The sequence below is a fragment of the Ambystoma mexicanum genome, chromosome 12, assembly GCF_040938575.1.
Source record: "Ambystoma mexicanum isolate Mex_15411 chromosome 12, UKY_AmexF1_1, whole genome shotgun sequence".
NCBI lineage: Eukaryota > Metazoa > Chordata > Amphibia > Caudata > Ambystomatidae > Ambystoma > Ambystoma mexicanum.
The window spans coordinates 446953542-446968336 of record NC_090936.1 but is presented as its reverse complement, the minus strand read 5'-3'; the positions used below and the strand labels follow the sequence as shown (position 1 = coordinate 446968336).

The following is a 14795-nucleotide window of genomic DNA, read 5'->3' as shown; positions in this document are numbered from 1 at the left end:
GGGGGGATAACCTCGGACCTGATGGCCAAAAGTACAGCATATTATGGCTACCGTAATTATGATTTAGTTATGACCTCGGTGGGGGGGGTCATGGGGCGCATTGTCACCCAGGGCATGTTACCACCCTGCCTGCATATGGGTCCAATGGTTAACAGCAGTCACACGAGCTCCAGACCTTTGTCACCATTGTTGTCTGGACCCAGGGCACAGGCACACGATTGCTGGCGGTGCCCAGCACACTCCACATTTGCACATATTGGGCTGGCTAACTGGCACACGCACCAGCCTGTGGGTTGTTGGGGACACCCAACACAGTTGCAGGGGTCACCGTGCTTGGCCGTGATCACCCAGACATGGCCTGGGGGCACACAGGCCAACGCAGCCGGAGTTCCCCCATCCGGGGCTTCAGCACACAGCTGCAGAGTTGCCTGGCAGGGGGCTCTGCTAGACGCCAGTGACCAAGGACCGTGTTGCCCAGCAGGGGCACTGTCATGGCAGAGGGCCTTTTCATTAATGGGCCAAAGCAACATTCATACAACTTGTCTACCATAGTTTGTCTTGTACTCAAACTGTCTCAAATGCTGCATTGGTGGAGAATAGAGGGTGTACGCCATATCTTTTCACAAGTTTATCTATTTGTATATGAAAGCCATAATGTGCTTTGCCGCTGAGGAAAATATTAGTTCTCTTGAAATCGGGTACCTGCTTCTCGGTCTCGTTTTCCAGTCTGATCATGCAATATTCGCTAAAGGCATAATCTTCAGCCCTGCTGTCGGGTTGTAAAGTATTTGATTCTGCAGTGCAACAGCACAGATCCCTTGCCAGTCATTGTGGTAAGAACGACTCCCCGATTCTCAGAATCAAAACTTTCTATAGTTGGAGCAAATGGTGGCCGTGTTGGCAGTAACCAGTTCCAGCTTTCATATACTGAGGATTTTTGAGTGACAGTAGCGTGATGGATGAAAAACTTTAAATTAATCATAACCACTGGCATTTTATATGGTTGACCTTCCATTCCATCGTTTTTCCCTCAGAATGCAATTGCAAAGAAACATCATATGCAGATCACGCTTGGGCCCATCCCATTAGGGGCTATCCAGCCCAAATGCACTGTATGTGACCTCAAACCACCCCAGACACGTTTTGTCTAGTGGTTATGATTAAGTCTAAACATTCTAGCCATCACACTTGGGATTAGTTTGCTTACCTAAGTAAGAGGGTACCCTCCGATGTAAGCCCTTTTGTCACTGTACCACAAACTTATTTGCACTTAACTGAGACTTAACACAATCTCAACCTGTCTGGGGTTGATTCGGTTCCCATGTCTAGTGGATGTGGCCTGGCAGTTTTGGCTACACCGCTCCCATTGGTGGCAGGAGCAAGACTGGTTTCTATATGGCCAATGCCATTATGTTGTGGCACAAACGGGGTAGACTAGAAAATAAGGGTAGCAAAGGTTGTCCAGAGCAATATCAGTGGTTATGAATAATTCAAACCCTTTCATCTATCGCTTTTTGTCATCAGATTTGAAAATAAGTAAACTGGAACTTTAAGAACAACTGTTTTGTGTCAATTTATTTAATGAAAATAATGGTTAACAGACAAACGTTTAGTGGAATTTGTTTTTACTCTGTGTATAGATGCACTGTTTTATGGATTCCCCAGAGATGTTGAAGGGGGGGGGGGGTCTAAAGAATGAAATCCTGTCCTTCCTGTGTTAAGGCGGTACTGCTGTCGGGATGTTTGTATTGCTGTCTACAGCGGAAGCTGACCGCATTCCAAGCATTCTGATAGGCTGCGGGGAGTGCAGCAATGAGCACGAGCTCAGAGTATTGCTTGCATGTAAACTGGGGCTCTGGCGGTCTTAGCCACTCAAGCTGATGTTGTAATGCCAGTGTTTGTCCAAGGCTCTTATCATTCAGGAGCACACGCCCGCTGAGCGAGCTTGGTTAATCATTACCTCGTCAAGGGTTTCATGGTCGCACCGTCGCAGTCTCCTCCGTGCACAGATTCCCACGTGTCACCCCTTTTTATTTGTACGTGTTTTCGGTTCAAGGGGTGCGTCACTTCTCGGTGTGAGGTAGTTTTTCTCACTTCAGAAATGGACCAGATATCCCAAAGGGTCTGTCATTGCGTGCATATTGAGAAATAAAAGCAAACCACAGACTGTCATATTTCACAACCATGCAAGTGGCACGTTGCAAACTGATCTTTAGTGTGCACGGCTGCAGTGCAGAGTGGTAGGTTCAGAAATGGGTATGTGTTGGAATGGTCCGGCATAGGGAGTTTTTCCACCTGAGGTGAATTTGCAATTTGCTACCCCATCACCTGACATGGTGCCCCGTGCAGATCCACTCCCACAGCCGCTTCCTTCGAAACGTTGTGCCAGTACGGTTCGTCAGTGTGCCTATACGTCTATGGTGAACCTAGGAATAAAGGGGGGGGATATTGTGGCATTTCCGGGGGGTGGGAAGAGGCTTGATCCCAGTGCTTGGGGGTGAGCAATATGGGTGGTCCAGAATGAACAGGCTTTGGAGGAAGACCAAGAGGGCAGGAATGGGGAAGGGGTTCGACCATGGTGCAAGGATGTGGTTGAGCACTTGATAAAGCAGATGCTGGTAGAGAAAGGCAGGTCAAGGGTTTGGCCATTGAGTTGTGGGACAGGTTGCTCAAGACCAAGGGCTTCCATGTGGGTAAAGCTACTGGAGGCCGGAAGATTAGGCTGGTCGATCCAGGCATTGTAGTCACCAACTTGAAAATGCAACTCATTATAGAAATGACATAGCTTAAAGGAGTGATTCTATCCCCAAAGTGCAAAAAGCACAAATCAATAGTTGCAAAATTATGCGGCCTAAAGCATCCATTGTAAATGTACCTGTGTCCATTTCCATTTGTATATTTTACAGGCAGGATACTTTAGTCCTCATGCCAAGTTCATCAGGATGGTCGATTTGAGTTACTTATTTTACTGCCACTTTTTGGGTAGTAGTGGAATTATCACCAATTTTACTACACTACCAAATTCTGACATTGACGAAATGTGGAGTCTAGAACCGAAATGGAGGTGAATCCTCCACTTTTCCTCCACGATTCGTCATATTTCCTGCTTCAGGATTACCACTTGTGGTAAACCCTACACAATCCGATGAGTCCTACGGACACCAGAAATTGAGATTAACGCAGCCATGCCAGCACTCCAGGCTGTGCTAAATCCATGCAACCAATAAGCGGCAACGGTAAACTAGAGTGGGTAAATGCAATGGAATTCTCGTCAAACTCGTAATGAGACCCTATTTTGGGACAACTAATGAGGGCCCCAGACAAACAGTTCACGATCTGACAGTCTTCTATAGGCTAAACGTCCAGACCCCAATGAAGGCTATGTACAGATTTAACTAAGCTCTGGGGGTTCAGAGTTCCCATGTGTCCAAAGATCCTTTTGTGGGTTGACAGTTTGATTGGCTGAATGAGCAGCCAACCTGCTTTCATGTTTGTTTATGCATTTACTCGAATTGTCTGTGCTGAGCTAGCTCTTTATATGAAATTACCTTTTACAAAAAACTCCATTGTACACTCCCACTCGATTATGCACAACCTGCAGTGTAGACAAGAAAATAATAAAACGAGGATTGAACATATAAAAAGTATTCTACTAAAAACCATATGAATAACTTTCATTATAGCCCATTTACAAAAAATAGATTTATTTTCTCTCAAGGACATACTACACATTTCATTGTTAATCCTCCGAGGCAAAGGTGGCGTTTCTGAATATTAAGTTGGCTTTAATCCTCTCGGAGGTGTTATAAAATGTCATTACTGTGGGCAGTGTGACTTCCCAATACCTTCACTTCCTGTGCCAGATAATTGGTGTTTCTCTGACTTGGTGTTAAAACTGATGTTTCGTCCTCATTGTATGTTGGCCTATGCCCAGTCGCTTTGCGAGGAAATCCGTATTGCAAGGTCGTGACCTTAAGTGAATCAAGCCTCCATTTTAGGTTAAAGCCACCATTTTAGTTTATCATGCAAAGTCACCCTGCTGCCTAAAATGGCCGACCTGTGTTCTTGTTCTTGCTTTAACCTCTTCAACCTCTGTAGGAGAGTTAATGTCCAACCTGCCTGCAGGCTACATGTTAGGGTCATGTAGACCTTGTCCTTTGTTGACCTCGGGATCAGGGGATTACTTGAATCGGCGATGTTAACCTACAAGTATACAAGAACAATAACGCGATCTAAACACGACATGTGAAACATCTGTTTGACCTGTATTGAAGCAATGTGTAAAGAGTGTAAAGTTAAACCCAGAGAATGATAGTGTTTGTTAGCAAATGTATTAAAAAGTAAACCGCATGTACGAGAGATGTAAATTAGGAACAAACCTGGCGCAACCCTAGCCCAGTACATGATTAACTTGTAGGAGGCTGGACATCGTTATAAAGAAACTGTATAAATACGCTGATGTCCAGCTAGCAATTCCTGTTTACTGCTCACATTTAACCCTGTTGGTGGTCTCTGTGATGTATTGACGCCCAAATAGCTATTTGTGTACTTGGTTTTGTAAACTGTACAGAATTGCAATAAAGATTCTGGGAATCTTTACAAGCCCGTGTCGGTGTATTTCTCTTTGCATGTTGTAAAAGCCTTCATATTGTATTTTCTGATTCCACATTGGGAGCCCTAAATATCAGACCTCCATTTGAATACAACCCGTGCCTGCCAAGTAAGTCAATGCCGCAACTTTAATGCAGTGATAAGATCAAATGTCCTCCAGCTATCGACCAGGCCCAATGCAGGAAATACGCCCTTCAAAGGAGAGGGTGGATTTAACTATTCTTTAGCAGGGCTTTCCGCCTGTTTACAGGGGCTGTTACATTTGCTTCAAACATGACCTGGGACTTACTGAGGGGCATTGAAGTTGTTGCTGAAAATAAATGGGCAACTTGGGTTGCTTTCAAAACACGTGTCAATTCAAATGGGAGTCCATAAAAAAAGCCTAACCACTTAGCACTAGATGACGAAACAGGGGGAGTGTGCAAGGGGTGTGCTGTGAGTATTGTTTAGAAGCAGTCTTTCCACCATTTCTGAGGAAACGAACCCCACCACCTTGCGGAGCGAGCGCAGAGTGTTTTTGTGGGCGGCGGCCAAGAGGACTTTGTGTCAACAAAACACCCAAAGAACAGAGTGCCAGACCTAGGTGAGTGGCGCTGTTGTAGTAATTTCTTTGGAGCCTGGTGGTAATGCCGACACCTTGGGTCAACACTATCTGTGCTGCCTGCCGGTAACTATGCTGGCCAAATCAAGCACAAAACCTAGGTTACTAAAACACCAATGGAAAGCCTTCAGCTAGGAATCCACCCAGGTGTTGGTGGGCGGTGGGGGTTAAGGGGTAAGGAAACAAGGACGCCTGATGAAGCCTGTGTTTAAACCCGCTCTACTGTCAGGGGCTCTAGAGCAGCAACGCGTGGTACGAGCGACATGGGGATAATTACACAGTGCTATCATTGTTGTGCATTTGTACTGGTTTGTGGTGGGGTTGTGCACTCTGAAAGCACAAAGCTCATGCCACTGGATTTCCTAACCACGGACTGCATGGACATTGACGACAATTCCCTGTTAGCCCTGTGTTATAAAATTACCAGCACAGCGGCTAGGTGCATAACGCTGCCAGATAACAGACGTCAAGGCTCTCAAGGGGGGTGTGTCTGGAAGTAACCAAGGTTCCAGTGTACACAATTTCCTTTCAGTTGGCTGCTACCTTGTGTAGCCCGGTTTCTCTGGCTGATACGGTACCAGACACATCAGAGGGTATAGAAATAAGTGACCAGTCCGCACGCCCACATACCCAGAGGCTGTCTGTCGCCACACCTATTTCCAGGACCTGTTATTGGACAATGGGAAGGGACGGTCAATGGAACAGGGGGAGGGACACCCCCGACTCTAGTAACATCAATGTGGCTGATGGAGTATTGTACTTCGCTGCAAATATCCTGCAGAAAATATGTGGTGTGATCTTAGAGCAGTTGAAAAAAGAGGCTGCACTGGGCCAAATGTCTAATTACCACCGAACTTGGTATAATAAGAGCGGGCTCATGAATGTGTTGACCAAGATGCAATTACCATTCCTTAGGTACAAACACACAAGATGCAGTTGAAGTCTAAAACGACTTATCAATGTATAAATCACGGAAGGAAATATGTATGGCTAAAAGGGTGAAAATGCTGAAACAAGCTGCAATTAAAGGCCAAAACAAGGGCCAAGCCACTATACTCTACATCTATCATACTGGAGCAAATACAAACCAAGGAAATCCATAGTCTACAAAGACTGGTGGGAGGGTCGAAGCCCCCTGGCACATTGGCCAGCTGGTTGTTGGGTGAGGAGCAACAAGCGAAACTACCTGACGTAGACCAATCAGTACCAACAGTTCATTGGGAGCTGTCACAGCTGCTTGAGGCACATGACCTATTGAGTTTAGAGGAGGGGGATGTTGGATCCAGATCCATCAAGGCCCATACATGGCCCACTCCCTGTTCCCATCAGCCCCGTGAAGGACTTGATCATTTTTACCTTCTCAGTTTACAGGAAACTGAACAAATGGGGTCAGATCTGCTTAAAGGGTGCACCAGCATACCCGCACTGAGTACTGTCATCTGTTGACTTCAGTTTTGTCCAGCCAGTGAAAATCAACAAAGGAAATTTTGTGAGTCCACTGTGTTTAAGCCGAGGTGACATTGCTGATACAGAGCCACCAAAAATCTATCCAGAATGTGGGATATGTGGTGGATTGCCGAACACACGTGATTGTCCTGCAGACTATGCCTAACACCTTACCTGAGGCATCAGCTTCCAACAAGAGGGTGGTGGGCAAACAGGCAGTACTGGATGTCATGGGGTGGGCTTGGTTCAGGAAGTTTCTTATGCAGAAATTACAGGAACCTCAGTGAATATTAAAGATGGCCAGTGGGAACACCAGGGGGCATGCACATCTACTGGATCAAAATAGCTCTTTCCCTACATAACGAATTTGTGATCTACCTCCAAGAAACGTAGCTCACAGCAAAGATGCACATAGAGGGTTTTACACTTTCAACAGTGACCAAGGGTCCTAGAAGCCGCCCCTTTGGCAGCCTAGCTATAGGAATTAAGCAAGGGGTCCCTCTGAAGAATGTTAACCTGATCACAAGTTCATATAACATTCTGGCCCTTGAGGCAGTGGTGAAAAGGGGTGGGTGAACAAATGGCAGTCTTGTTAATTAACATATGTGTACCACCTGATAGGGAATATCTGGATGAGAACATTGATCAAATTTGCTCTGCCTGGGTAGCTGAAGGGAATCGGGGAATTCATCCTGTTGAGAGGGTGGGGGGGCTTAAATGCTGGGTGTAGACAGGAAAGCCAGCCCAGAATACAGATGTGTTAAGTCCGTCGGTACAATGAAAAATCCTAGGGCAAACAAAAAAGGAGCCTATTGATTGACATTTTAAGAGTGGTACATGCTGATGTACAATGGATGGACCCCAGGTGATGGCCCGGGGCAATGCACCTGGACCATGGGCAAACCAATGCCTGCCCTGAAAGAGTGCAGGCACTGGAAGCTAGAGGGACGCAGTTCAGCGGTCGCGATCACCACATGCTGATACACTCCATTGTCCTACAATTGAATTCAAGGTTGATTGGGGGTGGGGGACAGGGTGTGCATGAGGTGGCCAATCATGGGAGAAACCGTATCAGTATGTCACTTAAAAACATCTAGGGTGTCAAGATGCATCAATCTACAAACTGAATTGGAAACTGAAAGCTGGGCAAGGGCTGACAGTCAAATTGGTTAATGGTTGGAAAAATTGTCTGAAACTGGGTCGGTGAGGTAAAACCAGGTGGTAGTACACGAAGGAAAACTAAGATCTTTGATATTGATATCTCTGACGCCAAAGGAGGATGCATAGAATGAGGAAAGCTAGAGGAGTGGCACAGCCCATCCCCATGATATGGTCCAAAATAAGAAAAATAAAGAGTCCAAGAGCGGTCTAAGAAGGTCCAGGGCTCTAAATAGCCGATGGCAGCAGATGTTTTTGGCAGTCTGTAGCGGAACAACTCTGACCATATGCCAATTGCTGGCCAAGGGTAATAGATGTAGCGGGCTTAACCCTATTCTGGAGTGTAAATGGGTAGAGTTCAAAAGGGCTAACTGTGACAAAAGCAGACGGTAAAATAAAGTTAGGTATGATGGGGGAGATGGCCAATGGCCACAGACTTTTATAATATATATGCTGCAATAACAAACTGAAGGGTTCTCGTGCACCGGGACCCAATGGGTTGTCAAACGCTGTATTGAAAGACTATCCCAGTGCATGGGCAGTGGTTTTGAAAATTCTATTTGAAGGTGTAGTGCAATGATAATGGTTGAAGGCCATCCTTTTGCCAATTTACAAAAATGACAGTCCAGAGAACTACAGATTAAGATCTATTAGATTTTAGAGGTAAACTGTTCTCTGGCTCTGTGCTCCAAGCCCTACAGGGTTGGGCAAAGGAAAATATCTTGAACTACACACAAACCTGCTTTCAACCGGGGTCTGCAACCAAACGCATGTCGCTTGATACATTTATTATTGAGGCAGCAGTAAAGGGCAATTATACTTGACCTGGGTGGATTTCAGCGCAGCCTTAGACACCGTTAACGGGGCATGTCTGTGACAAAAGTTGTGAACTTGCGGCTGCCCAGAATGGTAATTGGTAATATTGATTCAACTCCATACAGGGAACAGTGTGCAAGTGCGCCTGGACAGTACGGGCCACATGACTAACCTGGTGGAAGTAAACAGGGGCGTCAGACAAGGGTGTAAACTTGTACCCCCTACTGTTCTGCCTGTAATTGGCTGTCCTGCCCGCAAAAGGTTACTGGCAGGGGAGAGATGTCTAGACGCAGGCGGCCTTGTCTTGCTCAACCGCACAAGGGGCATGAAAAATCAATTCAAGACCCTGCTAAACAGAATGACTTAGCTATCAACATGGTCAAAACCAAAATGATGGTCGTCTCAGGAAGCAAGATAGCTAGGGTTGCCCTGCAGATTGGTTCACACAAGGTGGAGTATGTTGATGGCTACCTATACTTAAGATTGCAGTTATCGTGGAGGGGATCACAGATCATAGTTGAGAGCAAAAAGAGAGGCTAGACAACAAACGTGCTTAATAAATTTGCAAATGAAACAGCATGGGTACCTACTCGAACGGATCCTAAAACTCTATAAACGGAGCTTTTCGACTGTCATTCTCTACGGACCTGATGCTTTGGCCATGAGGGACCTAACATGGCTAAATATGGTGGAGGGCCAATTCTGGAGGAGGCCCAGAGTGTGCCACACACCATGCCAATGCCCTACTTAAGACTAGAACTGGGATTGGTGTCCCTCATGAGCCAAACACTCACACAAAGGGGCATATTATGAAATCAAGAAATCTGCCTGTATGCCAACTGTTGCAACTCATGGGCACTATGTATGAAAGGAGAAGCCACCGGGACTACGTTACTCTAAATGAGGCGTTTTACAAATGGTGATCCCCAGATTTTGAGCGGGGCACAAGGCACGAGGTCCTGAAGGCTCTATATAAAAACGAGCTGAAACCGAGGGACTGGCTGGGGAAACTACACACATTTGCAAACACTACATAAAATGGCTAAGCACAGTACATATTTGAAGTTAAGACCCAACATTACCTATTGAAGTACCCCAGTCCAGCGGTTCGGGCCTTCATGTTGAAACTATGTACAAACCAGTTGCCCATTGCTTGCCTTGCAGGGTGCACAAGCAAGATTACTGGCTGAACAGAGTTTGTCGTATGTGTCGGTTAGAAGAGAATATGGAAACACCAGGACATGTACTGACACTTTGTTAAAGAAAAAGGATCTATGTACATGGCAAAGCTGGGGCAGTTAGTTTGAAGTTCTAATGCAATTAAGTGATGAATTTTGGCGTTACTTTTTTTAAACGGCCTTGGAATCCGTGCACGTGGCTTTATACTCGGTTTGGAAAGTTATTTCAATATGTTTAAACAAGTGGAACTAGTAACAACAAATGCATGACCTGGCATTACTACTGGCACTCTTGGATTTGGTAGATACTCAGTAATGTGGGGTCTATTCAAATGGCAGATAAAAATCCTAAAGGTTAAATGCAGAGGAAATTAATTGAGAACAATTTTAATTTGTATTTTAATGTGTACTTTATGTGAATTTTTACCATGGATTTTGAGTATATGAATTCATAGGATATGGATTTGATTATATTTTAAAATGCACCAGAGTAAGAATTGTGTTCCTTTTTTTAAAAAAAGGTAAATATGAATTTAAAGTATTAATGACGAGATCTGAAATGGTGTTGGTATATTTTGTAAAAGTTCTTTATGAATCAACATAAATAAAATAAAAAACATGGGCTAGAGTTTCAAGAGACCAGTGCTCGGATTACAGGAAGTGCAATTTTGCATGGTGTTAGCAGTTTGCCCTATTGAAAAAAACATTGGGGCCACATTAGAAAACGGTTGCATTATGCAAAGTGCAATTTTGCATTGAATTGGCACTAGTGCGCAAACTTCCTTAGTGTACAAAACATACTTAACGCATTTTTCCACTAGGACATTGTTTGCCCTAGTGCCAATACCATTCCATATTGGCATCAAGTTAAACTTTGTGCTTGTACAAAAATGCATTGAAAGATTTTTGCCCAAGGGCAAACTCGTGCTAATACCATGCAAAATCGCACTTGTAATGGTGAACCCGTTTTCAAATATGGCCCAAATGTTTTTTGTGCTAATGCCATGCAAATTTGCACTTGCAGCGGTCCCAGGTGATCAGTCATTTTTTTTTTCCTGCTTTAGGTGTCCCTGTCCTCTGCATACTGATGGATGGCGACCACCACCCTGCACTGAGGCAGCAGACCCCTCAGCAGCTTCATGTATAGGAAACAAATCCTGGGTGACGGGATGACTTTTAGGCCAGCCACATGCTACTAGAATGAGGGGTTACCGGGGGAACTCGTCTGGATGTACCGCCTGCAAGCGGAGAACCTAGCATGACCTGACACAGAACAATTCTTAACCCTTTTGACACTTCAAAATAGCTCTAATAAAGTACAAAATGATGTTAGCCCTCGGAAGCCAAGCATGAACACATAGTTGAACTAACTAGATCTGTAATTTAAGGAGTACATACATTGCAGTTGGGTTCAATTCCTGGCTTCACCAGTTCACCTGTGTGGCCCTGGGCAAGTTATTTGATCTCACTGTGGCTTAGCTTCCAAACTTGGAAGCCACTCGAAGTGCTACTGTTGGTTTATTAGACTTCAGTGCTGCATTGACGAAGCCAACAGTTATGGCCTGTGGATTTTTTAAATGACTTTTTGTTTTCAGTATGAAGCGACAATCTGGTTTTCAAATGTGTGGCCTGCCTCGACCCCAAAGCATTTATATGGGTGTAGATGGCCCCTGGCTAAGCTGCACACCAACCTTTAGGCACCCTCCCCCTTTAGGCCACGCCCAGCAGTCTTTGCAGCTCGTCCCCTGTCAGAGGCCAACGCCCCCTCAATATCGGAGGGGGCGAGAGGGGCGAGGGAGAGGGAGGGGGTAGAGGGATGAGGGGAGAGGAAGGGAGAAAGGGAGCAGGAGGGAGAGGGAGGTGGAAGGGGAGATGGAGAGAGGGAGAGGGAAATGAAGAGGGAGAGGGGGGGAGAGGGAGACCCGCATGGCGCGGCTCGACCTGCTTCTGGGCATACCTCCATGCCCTTTGTGGTGCTGGGCACAGGGAGTTCAGTCGGTTACTGGGCAAAATGTTGCTCAGTCTGGTGCTGGCAGAAGGTGTTATACCAAGTAATGGCACAGGGTGTTTCCAGCATGGAGTTGGGCACAGTGAGTTGGCCAATCTCCTGTCGGGCCCAGGGCGTGGCTCAGTTTGAAACTAGGACAGGGTGACCGCCAATCTAATTCTGCAAACATTTGGGCCTTTACCAAAGCCCCCAAGTGCAAAAGTAAGGTGTAAAAGCCGGGTGTGTACTTTCAACCTCCCGGGCATTTTACAGCCATTTGGAGGCCGAGAAAAAGCATGAAACGGAATTGACATTTGCACTGAGCATTTCCCGTCCACCCTTCAAGGGCACATGCTGAGCAGGGTGGTTTATATTACTCGTGGATCAGCGAAATATAAGTGAAATACTCATCTATGAATAATATCCAAAGTTATGTCACTTTAATAGAATGTCCCTCGCTTGTGGAGTGCTGGAAAGTCTTGCCTGCTGCTGGCCAGCTGCCTCTCTATGTAGCGTCTTCATACGAGTTCATTGCAATCTTTTGCACACCCGGGAAGTGGTGGGGGCCTGGCAGGGTGTGATTAAGATGAAAAGAATATGTAGATCAGGTCTATGAAGTAAGTCCTTTGAAACTTTAAGGCATCTATGCATAGTCTGTTTAAGATATTAAGTGAGTCCTATGAAATTAAATGTATGTGTTTGTATTATTTTGTATGTATTTAAAGGTAATGTGTTCTTTTTATTTATTGTTCAAATGGTTGCAAGCCCGTGGTGCATGTCAGTCCTGTTAGGTGGGCCATGGTAAGCGGGTGGGCGGGAATGTTTGGCGATAGCATGGGTGCTAGCCCGGGGTGGAGTAGGGGCAGTGATGGCTTACTGGAATGCAACTGGAAGGCTTAAATTTCCTTCTTACTTGACTTTAGTATATGCAGTACATGCTAGCCAATGTTTCCACTGTTCTGGCTGCGAGCGCCCCACCCACGCGCGCAGTTGCACCAATTTGACGACTACAAGCAAATGTGCGGTCCTATAACTGCCAGTGATGTGCAACCCCCCCCCCCCCAGTTCATAAGTCGGCTCCCCTGCATCCCACTTAATTATAGCACTGACAAAGAGTTTAGTGATCTGCCCACGCCATGTGGAGAGTCTGAAGGAAGCAGAGCAGAAAGGGTTCACTGTTCTCGAGTGTGCCCGTCACACTGTCTGCGCTCATCTTGGTTCCTGCTTACCAAACTCGTTGGAGCCCACATACTCTGTGAAAACCTAGTTGGGTCTTGTTCTTGACCCCATTTGAAGTGGCGTCCATGTAGAGCCTTGTGTACCCAAGTGTTTCTGCACTTCCCTCTATCACATTGGTGACCTTCGAGGGGGTCCTGAAGGTTGTCCAAGGGGGGCCTCCGACTCATTAAAAATGGATTAAGATGACTTTTTTAATTAAAATATAAGCAGGTTTTCCACTGCTGCTTTTTTTCTATTAAAAGCAGTCCCCTTAATCCATGCTTAAGGGGCCTGCTCCCCACCCACTTGCACTCAAGAGGGGTGGGGGGTCCACCGTATGAAGGGTTGAATACCACTGCTCTAGCACCTGTTTGTGACGGTTTTTTTTCTCTCTGCAGTTACGCATCTCGACCAACTTGGCTGAATTTAAGAACGCCCTGCCACAGCAAGGGGAAGTGAGAGCCGACAGCGAAAGTCCTTGAACTCTGTTCCAGTCAGGCGCTGGAGAGGCAGCCCCCCGGCGACTAGGTGTTTACCTCCCCCGAGTCAGCTGCGGCCCCAGGGGGCACTCGAAGAAGTCGCGCTCGACCAGCTCGGGGCGAAAGGTGAGTGGGAGATGTGTGGAGCAGCAGAGCGCCTGCGCGCGGCACCTCGCGAAATCCACCACCCTAATGCACAGGCTGCGACTATACGAGAGGGCCACCCCATTTGTCACTTTTCTGGGATATATATGCATTACTTCACTATTTGCTGTCAAGGTTACAGAAAATAAATTCGCCAACCGGTGCTATGGTCTGGCCCACAATCGAAAATCGCTTCTCATTACTTTTGCTGCACTTTTTTTTTTGTTTTTGTTTTGGTGCACAGGACCGTTTTCTGTCAAAGTCCTACCCTGCATGTAAATGACCGCAAATGCTACCATTTTTCAACTTTATTAAAGTTACTTGGGAGGTACTTGTGCGTGCGCAGACGTTCTCGGAAGTAATATACGCATAGCTACCCAAATTACCCCCATTTAGAGACTGACGCCCAAGCCGCATTTGCTCTCGAACCCCCCCACACACATGCACTCCAGATTACGCCCGGGGACTTCACTTAAAGCACCCCCTGGGTGATCCCATTGAAGTGGTAAATTGAGGGGGTGGGGGAGCTCGTCCTAGGGGGTGTGGTTTAAGCACTGCCCCAACAAGAGCCCCCCCCCCCCCGCCCTTACATTCAAGGAGCCATGGTTGAAGAAATGCCTGCGGGGTCTCTAGCCCTCCCAGGCAACCCTTTAACCACCCTTTACCTGCTCTGTCTGCACCAAGGAGAGAGCCAACATCCAAGTCTACATCTCTGCAGCATCTAACCTCAGCCAAACACTTTAAAATCTGCAAGGAGCTGGCCAATCCTGTTGCAGTTTCTACCACTCCTGTCCCCTCCGAGGCCCTGGCATATCATTTCATCTCTAAGACTCAAGACCTTCTATCCTCTCCTTCGACCACCTCTACTCCCTCCTCTGCCTTTCCCCTGCTCTCACCAGACGAGGTTTCTAGACCAGTCCGATCTATGAAAGTCTCGTCAAAACAGGTTCAACCCTGTTACTCCAAAACCATCAAGGACCACATTGACACCTTGGCCCCTGCCCTGGCTGACTTCTGCAACCACTCCTTCGCCACTGAAGTCTTCCCTGCTCCCCCCCGAAGCACTCCCTATGTGCACCACCTTCTTAAGAAACCCTCTGCCGGCCCGTCCTGCCCGGCTAACTATAGCCCTATCTCCATCACTCCTTTCCTGGGCA

General features: G+C 46.5%; 1 protein-coding gene across 2 annotated transcripts in view; it reads left to right on the top strand.

Moving 5' to 3' along the window:
- The window catches only part of ADA2 (adenosine deaminase 2), a 470094-nt gene that overhangs the window by 176797 nt on the left and 278502 nt on the right, over positions 1-14795 (top strand). For both annotated transcript variants that reach the window (XM_069628655.1, XM_069628654.1), the window contains exon 2: positions 13414-13620. The gene's annotated coding sequence lies outside the window, so the exon portion shown is untranslated. The remainder of the gene's footprint in view (positions 1-13413; positions 13621-14795) is intronic.